The sequence below is a fragment of the Amphibalanus amphitrite genome, unplaced genomic scaffold, assembly GCF_019059575.1.
Source record: "Amphibalanus amphitrite isolate SeventyFive unplaced genomic scaffold, NRLGWU_Aamphi_draft 000655F_arrow, whole genome shotgun sequence".
Taxonomy (NCBI): domain Eukaryota; kingdom Metazoa; phylum Arthropoda; class Thecostraca; order Balanomorpha; family Balanidae; genus Amphibalanus; species Amphibalanus amphitrite.
The window spans coordinates 173,707-192,295 of NW_024882149.1; the positions used below are offsets into that span (position 1 = coordinate 173,707).

The window sequence follows — 18,589 nt, forward strand, 5'->3', positions numbered from 1 at the left end:
GCGGTCGGAGCGGCGGCGGGCGGAGGACGGGAGGCGCGCGCCGCCTCCAGGCAGCGGCGCAGCAGCTCCAGCAGCGCCAGCACCGCCAGCGAGAGACGCACACTGCGACCCGAGCACGGCCGACGGTTAAACGGAATACTCGCACACAGGAACACGTACACAAAGCGCTCCAACTAGGGGGCACAATGTGAACATTACTGAAAATCTTCATAAAGGCATATTACTAGCAACATGCAATGCAAGTACAAATGCAAAACAATTCAATCAAGATATAGTCAGGAACTCAGTGAATGTTCCCAGTTCACACATGTTTTGCATGTAGAAGAAAATGCTGAATGCAATTAAACATATTCCACTCACTTGATATTACAGTCTCCATGCCACTGAAAGTCATCTGAGAGTAAAATATCATGTAATGATGACTTAAGGTTGACATTTTCTTCCTTCTCCAGCCAGTAGTTTAAGATATTTAGCCTCCTCTCCAGTGCTTCCTCATAGCAATGGCTTTCGCCTGCAAAAAGGCACACAGATTTACACATGCTTGCTTCTGGCAGAACATTGTTAGATTAGGGGATTCTGTAAGGCTATCCAGATTATGGAAAATCTTTCCTAGGAAGCATAAGCAATCATTCAAATGAAACACTTATCACACATAAAGATATCCCAAACATGGATCCAAATGGATGTGGTATCCATGCCATCAGAGGGCGAGCACAGGATGACCAGACAGACTAAAGAGTAGCATGGAGGCAGGGATGGACAGTTGACAATGTCTCACAGTATGTCATCAACTTAGATGCAATGTTCAATTTTCATTTAGCTGAAAATGTATTTGTCACCACCAGATTTACACAGAATATGTGGTGAATGCACAAACAACCATCCAAAAAGTTATGAAGCATTATTTATTGATCAGTTACTTTGTTGGTTTAAATTTTACGAGTTCAAAAAATTTTAAATTGGTATCTACCAAACTGGTTTAACCTCATCAAATGTTTTGATATGATCAAGTTAACATTGCAACTAAAATTGACTCAAATTTCAACAAAAGAATAATGATCACAATATAAGTGTTTGAAACAGGATACGAAAAAACAAGTTTAATTGTTAACTGACTGTAATATGATATATCTTTCAAGAGTTTGACAAAGATGCCTACACAAAAACTTGCAAGTGTGTTGACACTCAGCATTTAAGCATGGGTACAAAGTTTGAAAAAACACAACACACTTAAATAAAGTTAAATTGGTACCAGATTACTTATCTTACCTTACCTTAGGTCTACACAGAATTTAGAGGCCTGTATATGCCTGATGGACTAGATCTTTCCTCTAAAAATTTGTTCATGGTATTGGCCGCCAAAGGCAGAGGAGAAGCAATATAATATAGTTCATGCAAAATTTCAAAGCTCAATTGGTTTACAATGATGTCAAGGTATGACACACACACTACCATAAGCTACAAGGATCACATTCACAGTACAGTCGGGCGCACTGTGGTATCTCCGATTCATTTATGGAGACGTTTCTATTATTGGAAACGTTTCCAATTTTGACTACTCTTCTGTTCCAAAAATGGAAACGCTCGTTCCATAAATAGAAACGCTAACATCTCCGCACATATTTTCTTGCCAAGGGTGGCTGGATTCGATGTATAACAACTGTTTCGCGTAAAACAAGCTCAGATACACCAAAAGCACTTGTCTTCTTGCATGGAAAGCTGTCGTATGCATTAAAATTCACGTCTTTAAAATGCTCCTGAATCGTATCCATTTATGGAGACTTAGTTTCCAAAAATGGAAACGCCGATGTTCCAAAAATAGAAACGCTGAATTTCAAATGTGTGCAAACTTAGCTTAAATGTGTTTTTAAAATTCACATGCAACCAAAAATTTGATGTTTTGGGACTGGTTTAGCATCTCGGCTCTCGGCAGTTACCTTGGACGTCGGGTTCGATAATAATACCTTACGCGCCGCAACTTGAGCACATTCAAAAGTCAACTAAAACTAAGATTTCCCAGAAACTACTGGACAGATGTGGTCCAAAGTGGGCAATACATAAAGCGTAGATATCATTTCAATATATAAAATTAATATCAATGTTACACATGAGCTAGAATGAATAAATTCATCGTCAGAATACAACGATATTTGGTGTGACGACGGTGCAGACCTTATTTCCATCCTGCTTTTTACGTATTTGCACGGAGATTTACGTTGATCCGAGCCTACGATCATATTCAGCACATTTGAAATATCATAAAATGCCCACTTAAGTCTCCAAATAGGGCTTTGCAACAACTTTCATGCGATTTAATCAAAGATTGACGACCACCAGGCCGCTGGTACACCGGAAAACGCAGCGTGAAATTGAATGAAAAACTGAAGTTCCCGGTGATGTGGTTGTTCCAATCAATGGGTCAGTCTTTCAGTAGTCTGTTAAAAACGCTATTTTTTGTTCAAAACATTCATAAATGTTATTATTTTCGATTAGAAAAACGTGTGAATTTTTTATCACGTCAACATGTTATAAGTATTGCCTCGTTCGTCAACTTTCGGTTTTCTGATCGGAAAGTCGGAGAACAGGAACATAAACTAGAATGCTGGCTGTCGATTGGTGGCATCCTGCGCATGCCAAATTGCACCAATCAATGCCCAGTTTGCTTTAAAGGTAGCGATGCACACAGCGTCTCCATTTATGGAACAGATCGTTTCTATTTTTGGAAACGGCGTATCCATTTTTGGAACATTGTTCCAAAAATGGAAACGTTTCCATAAATGGATCGGAAATACCACAGTGTGCCCGACTGAGTACATTGACATACCTTCAAAATCTGCTGATGTTAGCTTATCAAGAGCTTCAAAACATGCTCCAATAGAAAAGTTTTCCATTTCAATTGAAATGCACGTACAGACTAGGCTGAAAAGACACACTCACAAGATCTGTGAAAGCACTTCATATACATAGAGTGGAGCATGTTTGGAAAACTAGAACACTTTCTGGCTTTTGCAGCATGGAGCATGTGCATGTCATCTTGATATGATGCTGATCTTGGTCTGCTGTGTAGGCCACATTCCTCTGATCAGGAAAAACGGCAATCAAATAGGACGCTTTAATTTATTTATTTTTTATTTTATCTTGAATCGCCGTTTCGCAGCCTCTGAAATTCAGCACAGAAAATTGAAATTGAGCGTAGCATTTCCCCCAATGTTTCCACTAAATGCTTGGTAATCGTTTCGTAATGATGTTTCGTAAGCAGCAAAGCCTGCAAGTGTTACCAGCTAGCGAGCCTACCATTTGTCGTTACTTCTGAAATCACTGCCGTCAACAGAACCTATACTAATTTTAAGAACAAAATTGTTTTCATCTTTAGATGTCACACGTGCGTCATTTCTGTCATACTTTCAAGCCAAACTTGATGCCATTCCAGAAAGGAGGCATAGCAGCAAAATAATGATGCGGCATGAGCAAGGTCAAATGTGCATCGCGTAAGATATGAACTACTTAAAGGGACCCTCCCACCTTCAAAAAAGTTAATGAATTGGCATGAAAGTGATGTCGCTCGGTTCAGAAAGAGCGAAAACGAATATCTACCAAATTTCACCGAAAAATATTCACCGGTTTCCAAGACATTAGACTTTTACTTTTGTTTACTTTTTTGGGATCTCCGCTGTTTCTAGCGACTTTATTTTAGAAGTGCGGCGTTTGCGGCAGATGTTGCGCGCAAATAGCATATACCACCGCGTGCTACAAAACGTTTTAGTCAAACATTTAAAAATCGTTAGATATTTGCGCTGACGTCACACATTCAGAGGGGTATTCCTAAGCATTAGCCCCTCTGAATCAAAATGCTGCAATTTTGAAATTCAATATTTCCGATTTAAGGCATTTCTCGATGTTGTGAGTGCCGAAACCGGTAATTGTGAGCCAGGGACCCCATTTTGGCTATCTCAACTCAAATCTAATGTTAAGGTGGGAGGGTCCCTTTAAAGGGACCCTCCCGGGCCTCCCACCTTCAAAAAAGTTAATGAATTGGCATGAAAGTGATGTCGCTCGGTTCAGAAAGAGCAAAAAGGAATATTTACCAAATTTCATCGAAAAATATTCACCGGTTTTCAAGATATTAGACTTTTACTTTTGTTTACTTTTTGGGATCTCCGCTGTTCTTAGCGACTTTATTTGAAAGTGCGGCATTTGTTGCGCGCAAAGCAATATATACCACCGCGTGCTACAAAACGTTTTAGTCAAACATTTAAAAATCGTTAGATATCTGCGATGACGTCACACATTCAGAGGGGTATTCCTATGCATTAGCCCCTCTGAATCAAAATGCTGCAATTTTGAAATTCAATATTTCCGATTTAAGGCATTTCTCGATGTTGTAACTGCCGAAACCGGTAATTGTGAGCCAGGGACCACATTTTGGCTATCTCAACTCAAATCTAATGTTAAGGTGGGAGGGTCCCTTTAAGAGGGACATTTTATACATACTGTTGCTAACATCAATCGCTGAAACTTTCCAAAGTGGTTCAGTCGGTGTAGCTGTCGCACTGAACTAGTCTATACCTACCTTATGTGTGGAAGGCGCATCGGCCGCCAGATGGTGTCCAACAGTGCCGCCATGTTGCGTAGACCAGGAAGCGGCCGCCGCGCCGCCTGTGTTGGGGAATAGGGAATTCTAGACCTCGATTTACGTTTGCGGCCGCTGGCCCGCTGGCCGCTGCCATAGTCGGCGGAACGGGAAGGGCACCGGGGCACCGTGCCCCCTTTGATTTTTATTTTAACATTAGCCCTATAGGCGCTGCATGGAAAGAATGGGACCAAAAGTCGGCAGTGCCCCCTTAACCCTATTCCTGGCGGGCTCCGCCGGGACAAGAAACTGGCGGAAAAGATGCCCGAACAGGTGTGCTAAAAACGGCGGCACGGAGCGCCGCCGTTTTTTAGATACCTGCGAAAAACCGCAGGGGGGGGGTGTTCACCCCCGGCCCGGCGCGGGCTAAAATTGGGTATCATCGGCTTCCTCTCGTCACGGGCAACACGCTCGTTTTTTTTTCCGCGAAGCTCTAGCTCGATCAGGGGCGAAACGGCAAAGGGGGCGTCCAACGGACCCCCCCCCCTTATACGTTCGCGGCTGGAAAAGCACCAATACGGGCAAGGGTTAAACTAAAAACGGAAAAGGACTACTCTTACCTGACTCTGGATAACAACTGACTCGAGTCGTGACCGGTGACCAAAAGCACACAGTCTTCAAGCTCGATAGCTAAGGGATATCTAATAAAAGTACGATGCTTTTATATCATTAGAATCGAGCACAGTCGTACTTTTAGCCAGAAAATAAATGTTCGAGTAATTCTGGGACACCCTGTAATGCCTATGTTATGCAAAGCCTATAGTGAGTTGGCTTAATAATCAATCTTCTTATCTACCCATCACAATCCTCCTCGATGGATTAATAAAAAGTCGCCCTACCTATACAGCCATGATGATCAGGAAAACGTTTGCATCAGTGATTGCAAATGTTTACTATGCCTAGGTGCCTAAAGAAATTAGGCCTATTGGAACTTCCCGAACATGAACAAGCGAGTTAATTGTCGCGATGTTCCCGAAGGGTGTTCACACAAAGAAAGCGTTCCCTAACCTAAGGACTATTCGACAAAGGCTGCCCCGAAACCTTGACACCACTGAAAAGTGCCGGTTTCAAAGACGTTCGTTTTTTTACAGCAAACAGTGTGCCACGGCAATAGTCTTTTGTTGCTCTCAAACCGTCAAATACTGCCAAACAAACTGACCAATATTGACAAACTCTTCCACACGTTGACATAGCACACACACCCACATAAACGCAGTACTTACAGCACAATCAATTCTCCCGCAGCAAGTCGTGCCAGGAGACCATTAGCACATTCCCGCGGTGTTGCCCGTGTTGGATGGTCTTATGAGCCAAGTCACTCACCATCAAACGTCCACGGTCCACCTGCTACCAGCGTGCATGCTCAGTAAATCTGCATAGCACCTGCATCCATCGCATATAAGCGCTTTATAGGCGATAAAGGTTACCAGACAAGCAATCTTATTCCCTGTTTTTAAACCGAGCAGGGGCGGATCCAGGAATTTTCGGGAGGGGGGGCGGCAAGTCGAAATAGGGGCGACCTGGCAATCCGGGGGCGCTCCATACAAAGGGGGCGCCAAACCGTCAAAATCGGGAGCTAAAAGCCCGCGCCGTGCTAGGGGGCGTTATCGCGCTCCCCCTCAGGTTTTTCGCAAATATCTGAAAAACGGCTGCGCGCAGCGCCGCCATTTTCAGCATACCTTATCATGCATCTTTTTTGCACATGTTGTAAAAATGTCTGACGCGGGTGATGGAAGGTCAGGTCACCAGGTTATGCCAGGTGACCTAGCCTAAGAAAAAGTTCAAATGTTTACCATTGCTAATTGCTATACCGACTGAACGATTGCTTTGAACCTTTCAGCGATTGATGAAAGCAACACTATTCATGAAATGTATATCTCGGAATTTCGATATCTGTGACCTAAGGTCAGGGCAGTTGTGCGACGTCTCCATTAGGTAGGTAGGTATAATTAAGTCTTTGGGAGAAAACTGAAAGGCATCTCTTTTGGACGAGCGCCATTCTAGACAATATCAAGCATTGGGATACATATAAAATTAACACACTGAAATAAGAACATTGCACCTAGTGTGACCACTCATTATGTCCCAGAGGTCATCCCATGTCATGAAAGGCCGCAGCAGTTTTTTAAAATAACTTTTGATAGATTCAAGCTAGAGCGATAAAAACACCTCAGCTGTGTTCAGCTCGACGATACGCATCGACTGCTATGCAGCATGACCTTTCCCGGTCAGGTCATGACCTTGACCTGAGGTCAAATTCTCAAAATTACCCTTCATAAGGTCAACCTTTCGTCAACCAACGTTTGTTCGACGTGTCTCGACGACAGAAACGCAATGCTGGCAAACGTAATGTCGAGACTCTCTTGAGTCAAAAGTTATTGCAGGAAAACATTGTTCGTAAAAAGGCTATTTTTAGAATCTTTTGCCCTCTGAAGGCTAAACCGTTGACCTGAGGTCAAATCTGAGCGCAGCTTGCAGAAACACCTTTAAAAGGGCTATCGAATGCGCTTTTCTGCGGCGCTATAGCTCTATTGGTTTCCGAGTTATGTGCTGCTGCTTCGGAAACGGAAAAATGTTGAAACAGGCAACATTTTACCTTTGATGACCTCTGGTGACCTGACATTCGACCTGACCTAAAAAATGACCGTTTTGTTTTCGTCCTGTTTTTGACGATCTTTCGAATGCCGCTTATCGCGTGTCACTACGCGGCCCAGGAGCCGAGTTAGACGAGGGAGTGTGCCCCCCCTCCCCAGCAGGACACGGAAAACTCAGACCACCAGCACGGCACGGGTTAAAAGTCGTAGATGGGCACCGCTACCCTAGCAAAAGATATTAGCAAAAAGGTGACCTCCATTTACTGGTGCAGTCCTCCTTCTCCCGGTGATGCCCCCTCCTTTTTCTGGAAGCGTCTCACTTATGCTAGTATGCCTCACTTCCCGGGGGCGCCCAACCTCTGCTTGGATCGCCTAATCCATTATGGAGAGACCCACTTTGCTTAAGTCGCCTCATTTCTTCCTTCTAAGAACGACCAATTTGCTGTAGGCGGCCCACTTATCTGGGACGCCCATCTTCTGCTAGAAGTGCCCATCTTCTTCCTGATGCGTCCCACTTCTATTACGAGTGCACCTTTTCTGTTAGGGCGCCCCTTTGCCGCTGAGGAGTCTTTTCTACTGTGAATAGGGCGGCCCTCTCCTGTTTGGCGACCCCAATTTCTGCTGGAGGCGCCCCACTTCTGCCCAACTTTTAGTGGAGTGCCCCTCTCTTGCAGGGGCACTTCTCTTTTGCTGGAGACGCCACTCTTGTGGGGGCGCCCTTCCACTGCGGGGAACGTCTCTCTTCTGCCAGAGGCACCCCTTTTCTTCTTATGGGGCTCCTGTTTTTTTTTCTGGGGCGAGGCGACCCTCTGCTGCTCGGAACGGGGCACACCTCTCCTTTTACTGGGGCACCGCCCCTCTGCTGGGGTTGCCCTTCCGCTGTCGTCAGGGGCGCCCCTCTTGGTAGAATATGTATACTCCTTTTCTTTTTGTAATGGGGCGCCCCTCTTCTACCGGGGGCGCCCATCTGCTGCTGGGGCGTCTGTCTTCTGCCGGATATTGTCAATGGGCCGCCCCTATCCTGCTTGGCGAGCCCAACCTCTGCTGAAGGCTGCCTATTTCTGACTAACTTTGGCTGTGGCGCCTCTCTTCTGCTGGGGCGCCCCTCTTCTGCCAGTGGCACCCATTTTCTTATTATGGGGCTCCTTTTTTGCTGGGGCGCCCAGCTGCTGTCAGGGCGCCCCTCTTCTCGGAATGGGGGCGCCTCTCTCCTTTTGCTGGGGCGTCGCTCCTCTTCAGGGCGACACGTCTCCTGCTAAGGGTGCCCTTCGGCTGCCAGGGGTGCCCCTCTTGCATGGGTGGAGAACCTGCCCCGGCCACCCCGGCCGTGGCCGGGGTAACTTTCAGTCTACCCCGGCGCGGCCGGGGTAACTTTTCCACTCTTGTAAATCCTAAAAAAATGTCTCCATACGAGCAAAGAAAACTCCCTCTTCGAATATTGACTTCCATGGGCATACCATTGCAAATCAGGTAGGTATTTATGATTTACTTAACTTGCCATAATCTCCAACCCTAGGACCCGCTTGTGGTCGCCACTGCCAACTCAAATCCTGTTCACTGTTCAGTTTCGAAAATTTGGCGCGCTTTCGGCGCACTTTTTCAAAACCATTGCCCGAAGTCGGAGGCGGAGCTGCAGCGTCGCTAAAATCTTACCGACTCCGACTCCGGAGTTGGAGTTAAGACTGCATGGCTCAAAGCCATGCCTTGCACCTGGTTGCTTGACGATTTTTCTTTCGTTGACCTTTCAAAATCAGGTTTTGTTGAATATAAGGACCTCTTTTGGACCAGCGTTTTTATTTAAAAAAGCTGAAGAAGGCTGCTGCGTCAAAACCTGTTTTTATTTTGCACGCTATTTCAAGAGTAGGTACTCATTTGCAATACAGGGCCTTGGAGCGCGTAAAATTTCGTTTCAGGCAAGATGAAAAATATCCAACCTAAAATGTGATTTCATTATATGGACTTAATGAGCAATGCCCGGAGTCGGAGCTGGAGTCGGAGATGGAAATGGAGTCGATTTTTGAAGCCGGAGTCGGGGTCGGAGTCGGAGTCACCTTAAAATCTATCGACTCCGCACTCCGCAGCCCTGTTCAGAATAGCACTGACTGTTTATGACGATCGTTGACAACAACGTGAGCATTTCGTCTTTCCGACTATCGGTCGCCGGCCGGGGTAACTTTTTCAAACATTCTCCACCCATGCCCTCTTGAACAGAAGGTATTTTATATTCTTGTAACGAGACGCCCTCTTCTGCTGGGGGCGCCCATCTGCTGCTGGGGCGACTCTCATCTGCTGGGAATAGGCAATTGGGCGTCACTCTCCTGCTTGGTGAGCCCAACTTCTGCTGGAGGCGCCCTATTTCTGCTTAACATTTGCTGTTTCGCCGCTCTTCTGCTCGGGGCGCCCTCTCTGCCGCGGGATATGGGCGCCTTTTTCGGATGGCGGGGGGGGGGGGGCGGCCGCCCCCGTCGCCCCCCCCCCTGGATCCGCGCCTGAAACCGAGGATTGAGGAATGACTCATTTTGGAGCATTCATGGTCTTGTTGTCACTCTCTTGCGTTTTCTTTTCTTTTTTACTGAAGTTGTTAGTGTAGGTTTTATGTGTTCTTACTTTATTTTCATGACTTTATGACTTTATTAATGCAATTCCACATTTCTCTCGTTAAAAGTACGTCAGGTGACAGGCACAAAACATTATTTCTACCTTGCAAAACGCACACTGCTTCGTATTTGCACCGTATGCTCATTATGTGACCGGCAAATTATATACACTGGACTGAATAAAAAATAACGCGTATAATAAGCTGGGGGGATCCGTGCTATCGTAAGTTATATCGGACGTGGCTGCGAAACTTCTCTCGGTACGAAACTTCTCTTGATCGGAAGAAAATCGGAGGGATGAAAAAGAAAGAGGGGCAAATCGGAGCTACGTTGTACGTAAGTTGTTTCGCAGCGTTTAAATGCCAGTTTTACTACGATTTAAATGCCAAGCAGATCAGCTGACCTCGTAGTACCATGTCGATAAGGTCGAATTCCCCATACGTCTATAGTGTAAAAGTGACCCCTATTGCAAAGGGGCTGTCAGGGACATCTCCTCCTCTGTAAATTTGGAGGGATCATGTGTCGGCATTCCCGCGTTCGTTTCGGAGTCCATCTGTTCCATTTGGAGCCCGTCAGTTGTCGTCGAGAGTTGGCGCAGCGAGCGCCCCGAAGACTGCGTCTGCGCACGAGGCTTCGCGATAGAGGAGTACACCTTTTTGCACTCAAAATAGGCATCTTTTCATTCAATTTCGGCGAATTGCATTCAATTTTAGCGATCTCTCTATTCGAAGCAAATGAGAGATCGCTAAAATTGAATGCAATTCGCCGAAATTGAATGAAAAGATGCCTATTTTGAGTGCAAAAAGGTGTATTTTGACGAAATCGCCCTCGCTGCAGAAGAAATAGAGGGACTTGTTGAGAAAGAGGAGGCCGCAGTGTGCCGACGACTTTAAACTGTACGCCAACGCCAAGACCAAGGCAATCAGGGGGCGCTCAGATGATCGGGAGGTTTCAATTGATCAGGGACCCACCAGGTGACCAGGGAACCCTCTGATAACCAGGGGTCCTTCCAATAACCAGGGACTCCTTCAATAACCAGGGGCCCCTCAGTAAACGTGGGCCACTCAGGTTACTGCAAGAGACAGGAGTCCCTTATAACCAGGGACCGGCAAGGTCTCTCAGGTCCGTTTTTGACAAAGCTGTTATTGATGTCATATGCGAGCCCTTTGCCACCAGCAGAGGGCCCTTTCAAGCCTTTTTAGGGCCGTTTAACGTCTCTTGAGTTTCCTTTGAGGCTAAGGGCCTCTTCAGCAGCCGAGGGGTCTTTGAGGCCTTTTTGAGGGCCTCTTAACGTCAGCTGAGGACCGTAGGACGCCATCTGAGGACCGTTTGGGGCCTTCTGATGGCCAGTAGATGCCAACTGAGGGCTCTCTGACACCAGCTGAGAGCACGCTGACACCAACTGGGGGCCTCCTGACACCAACTAAGGGCGCTTTTATATTTGACACGAGCTCAGGGCCCTTTGACGCCCTTTGAGACCTTCTGAGGTCCGTTTGACGCCAGCAGAGGACCCTTGGGGGGCATATGAGGGCCCTTTGCTGCCTTCTAAGCGGCCTTTGAAGCTTTTTGAGGGCCGCTTGACGGCACCTGAGGACCGTTGCGGTTGGACTCCAGTTACGGACCGTTTGAGGCCTTCTGATGGCCATTTTGCGCCAACTGAGGGCCGGGGGGCCCTCTGACACTAGCTGGGGGCCCTCTGACACCAGATAAGGGTCCTTTAAGGCCTTCTGAAGTCCGGTTAACGCTAGGTGAGGGCCTTTTGAGGCCAAATGAGGGCCCTTTGAGACCTTATAAGGGCTCCTTGAGGCTTTTGAGGGCCGCGTGACGGCATCTGAGGACCGTTGTACTCCAGCTGACGACCGTTTGAGGCCTTCAGATGGACTTTTGGCGCCAGCTGAGGAGGGCTCACTGACACCAGCTGGGGGCCCTCTGACACAAGCTAAGGACTCTTTAAGGCCTTCGGAGGGTCGTTTGACGCGAGCTCAGGGCCCTCTGACGCAGGTTTAGGGCCCTTTGACGCCCTTTAAGGTCTTCTGAGGTAGGTTTAACGTTGGCTGAGAGCCCTTTGAACCCATCTGAGGGCCCTTTGAGGCCATCTTGTGGCCCTTCATTTGGCCATCTGAGGGCCCTTTGACACCAGATGAGGGCCATTTGACTCTAACCGAGGGCCCTTCGAGACCATCTGAGGACCCGGTGACCCCATCTGTGGGCCCTTTGAGGTCTTTTGAGCCATTAAAATTTCACCACAATACCCCTGGCTGCGCTACTGGGCATTTATGGACTCGTATGGGCCTGCTGGGGAACGAGATGGGCCCTCCCGGTCTTTTTAATCATTATTTCAGTTCATTTTGCATGGTCTTCGGCGGTCTAAAGATTAGGGGCCCCAACTCGAATGGGGGGGGGAGGCCCGTGTGCCCTCTCCTGTGTGCGGCCTTGCCGACACTACACCGCTTCCCCTCCCTCCGCCATAAACTCACCGCTGCACTGCTAGGCGCCGACAAATACGGACCGGCGCCGCAACCGGCTCCCCCGCGGCCTGCCTCGCGTTGACATAGCCCTCCCCGAACACCAGTGTAACCCCCACGCGGCCTAGGTATCGCCGCGCCCACCTGTCCGCGGCGCGGCCTCTGATGGCGTATCGGATCATTGATGGTGCGATACATGTTTTGGTCAGATTTTCGCAATTAACGCGAAAAATTGCCCAAAACACTTTTTAAACTTCAAAATTGAAAAAAATAATTACAAAAATGACGTGAAAGTGACCGTTTTCAACGTGTAAATTTAAAACGCTCTAGCGCAGCCATTTTTGAAGAAATCGACTTCAAATTTTGCACACGTGTTCATCAACCATATTTGTTTAACATATATTTCGGTTTTGTGAAAATTTCGAAAATTTCTTATATTTTTCTCTTGAGAAAGAGGTAAAGCTTCGCTACGATCGGCCTTCCGATCGACCGAGAAGATTCGTAAAGTTAGTTCGTATCTTCACCATTTGCGATACAACTTGCGTATCTACTTAGCCTACGATGTGATGGATCCCTCCAATATCTGTTCCGATTCAACTTACGTTTGATCGCAACTGCGAGGTGCCTTGCGATCACATGGATCCCCCCAGCTAAATCAAATAAAAATTCGTTTAGCGTGGTTGAGTCGCGACCCACCGGTGTAAGCTGTAATTACGGATCGTTCGCCGTCACCTGCCAGAACAGCCATGATGGTTGTGAGTTACGAGTACAGGCATCGTAAATTAATCTCCCGTGCAAGTGGCATGTCCGGTATTCTTTCTGCGAGCCTCGCGCCGACAGCTGGGACGAGCATACATCATTAGGTCGGCTGCGGTGCAGCTTCAGGCTCCATCAGCTCTCTGGTGACAGGATCATTGCCGAGACGGTGCAGGGTGAGACAGAGCGCTAATTAGGACGCTACTCGGGAGCACCGATTTAGGCGGAGATCTCCGAAATAACAGCCGAGAATGACACGCAATCAAACATGGTTCGAATAGATAAACTGAACCTAAAGCGATGTCAGTTGACTGATGAAGCTATAGCTTTAGATAAATATGGTATAAGCGACAGTGTTGGAGCTGTTTAAGTGCATTTTCAAATGTCTCCCGTTTCAAGTGAGGAGTTCAACCAAGGAGTTCTATTGCATTGGTTTCAAGCCTACGTTACCTGTAGACCAATTATGTTTTTAAACTCTTAGTGTCTTTTCAGTATATATGGCAGAAGAACAAGTATTCATTGTATTCATTGTATTCATGTAGCTGACATCACAAGTGCCAATTGGCCCCCATGGTGATGAGGTGCGACACTTGCACAATGCACAATATCATGCAACATTGTTAACACTTGTAGCTTGGTAGTAACTTGATGAAATGGTTTTCACACAGAACAAAGCATAAAAAGCTTAATTTTAGCACTAAACAAAATGGCGCGTCAAGGTCTGCACTCTACTCTAACAAAACATGAACTCCCTCTACGAGTTAACCGCTGCAATAAACTCATCAGTAGATTTGTGCAGCACTTGGAGAACAAGACTAGAGTGCACAGCTCGCAGCTAGAACACAGCCACAAACACAGCGAAGTCTACGATCAACAGCATATGGCTCTTTAATCTCCGGCGATGAAAATTTCCACCTGGGCAGGACATTCGACAGAAATATGTATCTATTCTGTTATGTTCCACACTCTCTATTCCACGATTTTTCATTTACCTACTCGCTCGTCTCGCTGCTGTTATTTGTTCTCGAGCAGTCGGATGGGGGCATTTAACGCCCATCCCCCTCCGGGCCTTTGGCAGGCGGCGAAATACCCTAGCAACTAGCGGTTTATACTCTGAGGGATTGACGGGCTGTGGGTTAACCGCCATCCGAACAAAACCGCTTGTGCTTGTGCTGTGATTCATTAGTGCTACTGCTGGCCGTACTGAGATCGTTCAAGATGTAGATCGATGCAGAATGGATTATAGAATTTCAAGTATAATCTCCCAAACAAATGAACCCGATAGCCTCAGTTTTTGCAGTTTTTTTCTAATGTTCCGCCTGACCGAACGCACAATATATTTGTGACTTATGAGTCCAACTGGCAACTGGGTGCTCATACAAAGTTTAACTGAATATTTGTAACACTGAACACTTCAGTTAGTTCGAGGGCGGCTGACATTTGCTGCTGATGATTCGAGTACTAGCTGGGCACTCGTAGGGGAAATACACGATTGTATTTCAGTGCGGGGCTCTTTTAATCGGCTGGCTACGTCCTCAATAGCATCGTTTAAAGTTTTAATAGAGCGCAAATGCTATTTAAGGATGGCAATTGCGAATAGGTAAATATTTAACAGTTTGGAGGCGTTTTCAACCCATCGGCTTTGATAAAGGCTTTGTTACATAAATCATCTATATTTATATAGATGATTTATGTAACAAAGAGGCGAGTGATTTGCACTGGTCTCCAAGCAGCCAGTTTACGAATGGACAACTATATATGCCTGGTGATCTTTGACCAACAAATGTGGTGACAGGTTCAAGAATCTAGTCGAACTCTTTTTATTTAAGCAGAACTTTGCAGCACACAATAACACAACAGTTGTCAGGTTGACTGATAAGTGATAAGCTCAGCAGCCGGTTAACCAGCAGCCAAGTGACAGACCGACCAAAGGTCCAAAGCCATCTCCTCGTTGGATTGCTGGTTTTGGTCCGTGCACTGAAAACAATTCAACCCGCGGATTGCGAGTTGGCCCGGGTATCGCGGGTATTTTGAAGAAATTACCCGCTCTGCGCGAGTTTTTGCTGCCGGGTAGGCTGACTACCCGTTTAGCTTCCCGCGTTTTGCAGAGCATCCCGTTATCATCGTAGCTTTCACCCGCTTCACGGGTGTCAACGCCCGCTATACTCGGGTAAATCAGCAACCCGCGTGTGAATTTATATCCGCGCATGACGCATGACGCGTCATGCGCGGATACATGAAACCTCCTCTGGCGGGGTCAATCACTCGTCCGCAGCGGGTTGTGGCCGCAGGCGTTACTCGCGCCCACGGAGTAAGCGCATCACGCAGGTTTTGCATCGTGTAACTCGCTGCGCCAAGGTAGGTGACATGCTATACGCAGGTTGCCTTGATCACGCATGTGTCATGGCAGATATCCCACTGATGCACGGCATTGGTTTTGAAATTAATACTTTTGACTTCGACGCTCAAACGAGTGTTGAAATGTGACGCGCCACAATAGTCGCTTTTCGGCTCGGCTGCGTGCTTGTGCAGGCCTTGTGCAGGGGTAGAGATGTGCAAGGCAATTGTAATCGTAACTGTAACAGCTGTGGGGCTGCGTTCTGTGAGTTAGGAGGGTACTTAACGGGCTTGGGACATTTGAATCATTGTTTGGATGACGTCACGTCTTGGCCGGCAGAATATTTCGCTGGAACGCTCAGCAGAATATTCTGCAGTCCGCGAATCTGGCGCATTGTGGTGAAGTTTGCAGACCGTTCTTAGCACATTTTATTGGTAAAAATAAGCCTGGATAAATAAATCTTTCCCGATGCAAATGAAATATTTGTCCAAACTATTCCTTAATATTTAAAACAATATAGGCGGATTCATGTCAATTGTCTAAGATAAGCCTTTTTACTTTCTGTATTGAGTCCGCCGTCAGTTCTTCATTTTAATCTGATATACACCGACATTTCAGTCGCTTTGCGTCAGGTCGCCTGTGGCGCAGTTGGTAGCGCATCGGTTTGTAATGTCAAAGATATCGGGTTCGAATCCCGGCGATGGCGGCGTTTTCCTCCTTGAACGCCGCCACTGGAGGGTACTTTACCCTCCAGCTGATTTGGACACCCTACCAGCGGATATTTGTACTCGCAGAAAGCGAGTTCCCAACCCACGCAGCGCAGGTAATACGCCATGTGCGGATTGTGTACCCGCTGCGAACGGGTAGGTTGCCTTCTGTGTGTGGGTTGAGTCCCCATCCTATGCGGGTTAGGTACACAATATACTCGGGTTGACAGCCTGCGATATGCGGGTAAACGCACCCGCTGGTAGAGTGTCAAATTAGGTGGTGGGTAGGTGTACCCGCCAGCAGCGGGTTTTACTCGCTGTACGCGGGTTGAATTGTTTTCAGTGTGGCATCGTCCCAACTGACGAAATGTGCCTTGGCCCTTGACCTCTCTGCAACAGCTTATCAGTGCACATGGGTGGAGAATGTTTGAAAAAGTTACCCCGGCCGGCGACCGATAGTCGGAAAGACGAAATGCTCACGTTGTTGTCAACGATCGTCATAAACAGTCAGTGCTATTCTGAACAGGGCTGCGGAGTGCGGAGTCGATAGATTTTAAGGTGACTCCGACTCCGACCCCGACTCCGGCTTCAAAAATCGACTCCATTTCCATCTCCGACTCCAGCTCCGACTCCGGGCATTGCTCATTAAGTCCATATAATGAAATCACATTTTAGGTTGGATATTTTTCATCTTGCCTGAAACGAAATTTTACGCGCTCCAAGGCCCTGTATTGCAAATGAGTACCTACTCTTGAAATAGCGTGCAAAATAAAAACAGGTTTTGACGCAGCAGCCTTCTTCAGCTTTTTTAAATAAAAACGCTGGTCCAAAAGAGGTCCTTATATTCAACAAAACCTGATTTTGAAAGGTCAACGAAAGAAAAATCGTCAAGCAACCAGGTGCAAGGCATGGCTTTGAGCCATGCAGTCTTAACTCCAACTCCGGAGTCGGAGTCGGTAAGATTTTAGCGACGCTGCAGCTCCGCCTCCGACTTCGGGCAATGGTTTTGAAAAAGTGCGCCGAAAGCGCGCCAAATTTTCGAAACTGAACAGTGAACAGGATTTGAGTTGGCAGTGGCGACCACAAGCGGGTCCTAGGGTTGGAGATTATGGCAAGTTAAGTAAATCATAAATACCTACCTGATTTGCAATGGTATGCCCATGGAAGTCAATATTCGAAGAGGGAGTTTTCTTTGCTCGTATGGAGACATTTTTTTAGGATTTACAAGAGTGGAAAAGTTACCCCGGCCGCGCCGGGGTAGACTGAAAGTTACCCCGGCCACGGCCGGGGTGGCCGGGGCAGGTTCTCCACCCATGTGCAGATAGTTGCCTGCCATGAATCCGGGAAAAGTCCGGCACGCCCTTTCAGCAGACAGCCCCCCTCCCCCCCCCCCAACGAGCTGAGCAGGCTCACAGCGCCACAGAGTAAGGCGCTGTCCGGGAGTCAGTTTGTGAGCAAGTCGCCAGGTGGCGGATAATTACACAATGTTCATGTGCTCACGTCATCATGAACTATGTCAAACACGAAGATATTGTGTTTTACTGTTAAATTATCTGTCAAGCACAAACCACAAGAGAAACCACAGAAAACTAATAGGTCTGGCGAGGGTTAAAGCTACGCAGGTGTAGTCTAGGTGGCCCGTGACACTTGTTCATTACAGAGCTGTGCATTTTCACTTTTCAACAAATATCTACATACGTGCACGCACGTAACAGTGTTTTGTCTAAGCTAGTCTAGTCAAAGTATGAACCTTTGGAGTTAGGCCGTGTAGCTATATATAGGCGGCCGTTCAGTAGATACTGGTCTGTGTAATATTTTTTTTTTTTTTAATAATTGTCTACATAGCGTCAAATATCATAGGTGCGGTTGACCGCATCCCTCCCATTGCGTAATGCGTGCAGGAGCTGATATTCCCGATGATATCACTGATATCTGCATGGGCCACGGCGCGTACATACCTGCACGGGGAGGGCGGCAGATGCGGGACACTATTGTTTGTCCAGCAATCGTCCTGTGCACCATTAAACGATAGCGGGAAGCTATCGATCGCTGGCACTGTTTGCTCCGGTACCGGCCACGCGGTTTTTGCTGGCTTTGAGGGTCTTATCAGCTGCAGTCGGCGGCTTGATTTTCCAATTCAAAATGATTGGGCTTGGCATTTGCTGAAATGAGGAGTACGATTGTTAGGCATCCTATAGCGAAGTCCTCGCACTAAGACACCAATCAAATGATGTAATGTTATTTTTGTTAATAACATAAATTCAGTTCAATGAGAAATCAAATTTATGACACTAATTTAACGTATTCACATGTTAGTTCTGAAGTTCTCTAAAGGTTTGATTAGGTCCAGGTAATTAGAAGGTAACATACTCATAGGTGTACCTTGATTTTATTGACAATTACCATGACATTGCAATGCTTCAGGTTCGATAAACTTTTTTAGGAATGAAAGGCTTATTCAATGATTTTTTTCTGACAGTATCATCTCAGGACCATGCCACT

At 46.8% G+C, this 18,589-nt stretch overlaps 1 long non-coding RNA gene across 1 annotated transcript; it reads right to left on the reverse strand.

Moving 5' to 3' along the window:
- Positions 1-29: 29 nt before the first annotated feature.
- LOC122364082 lies at positions 30-3,217 on the reverse strand. Its single transcript, XR_006253484.1, has 3 exons — positions 2,825-3,217; positions 361-511; positions 30-102 (listed from the first exon to the last, which is right to left on the reverse strand). It is a non-coding gene; the product is annotated as an uncharacterized LOC122364082 (long non-coding RNA).
- Positions 3,218-18,589: the final 15,372 nt, after the last annotated feature.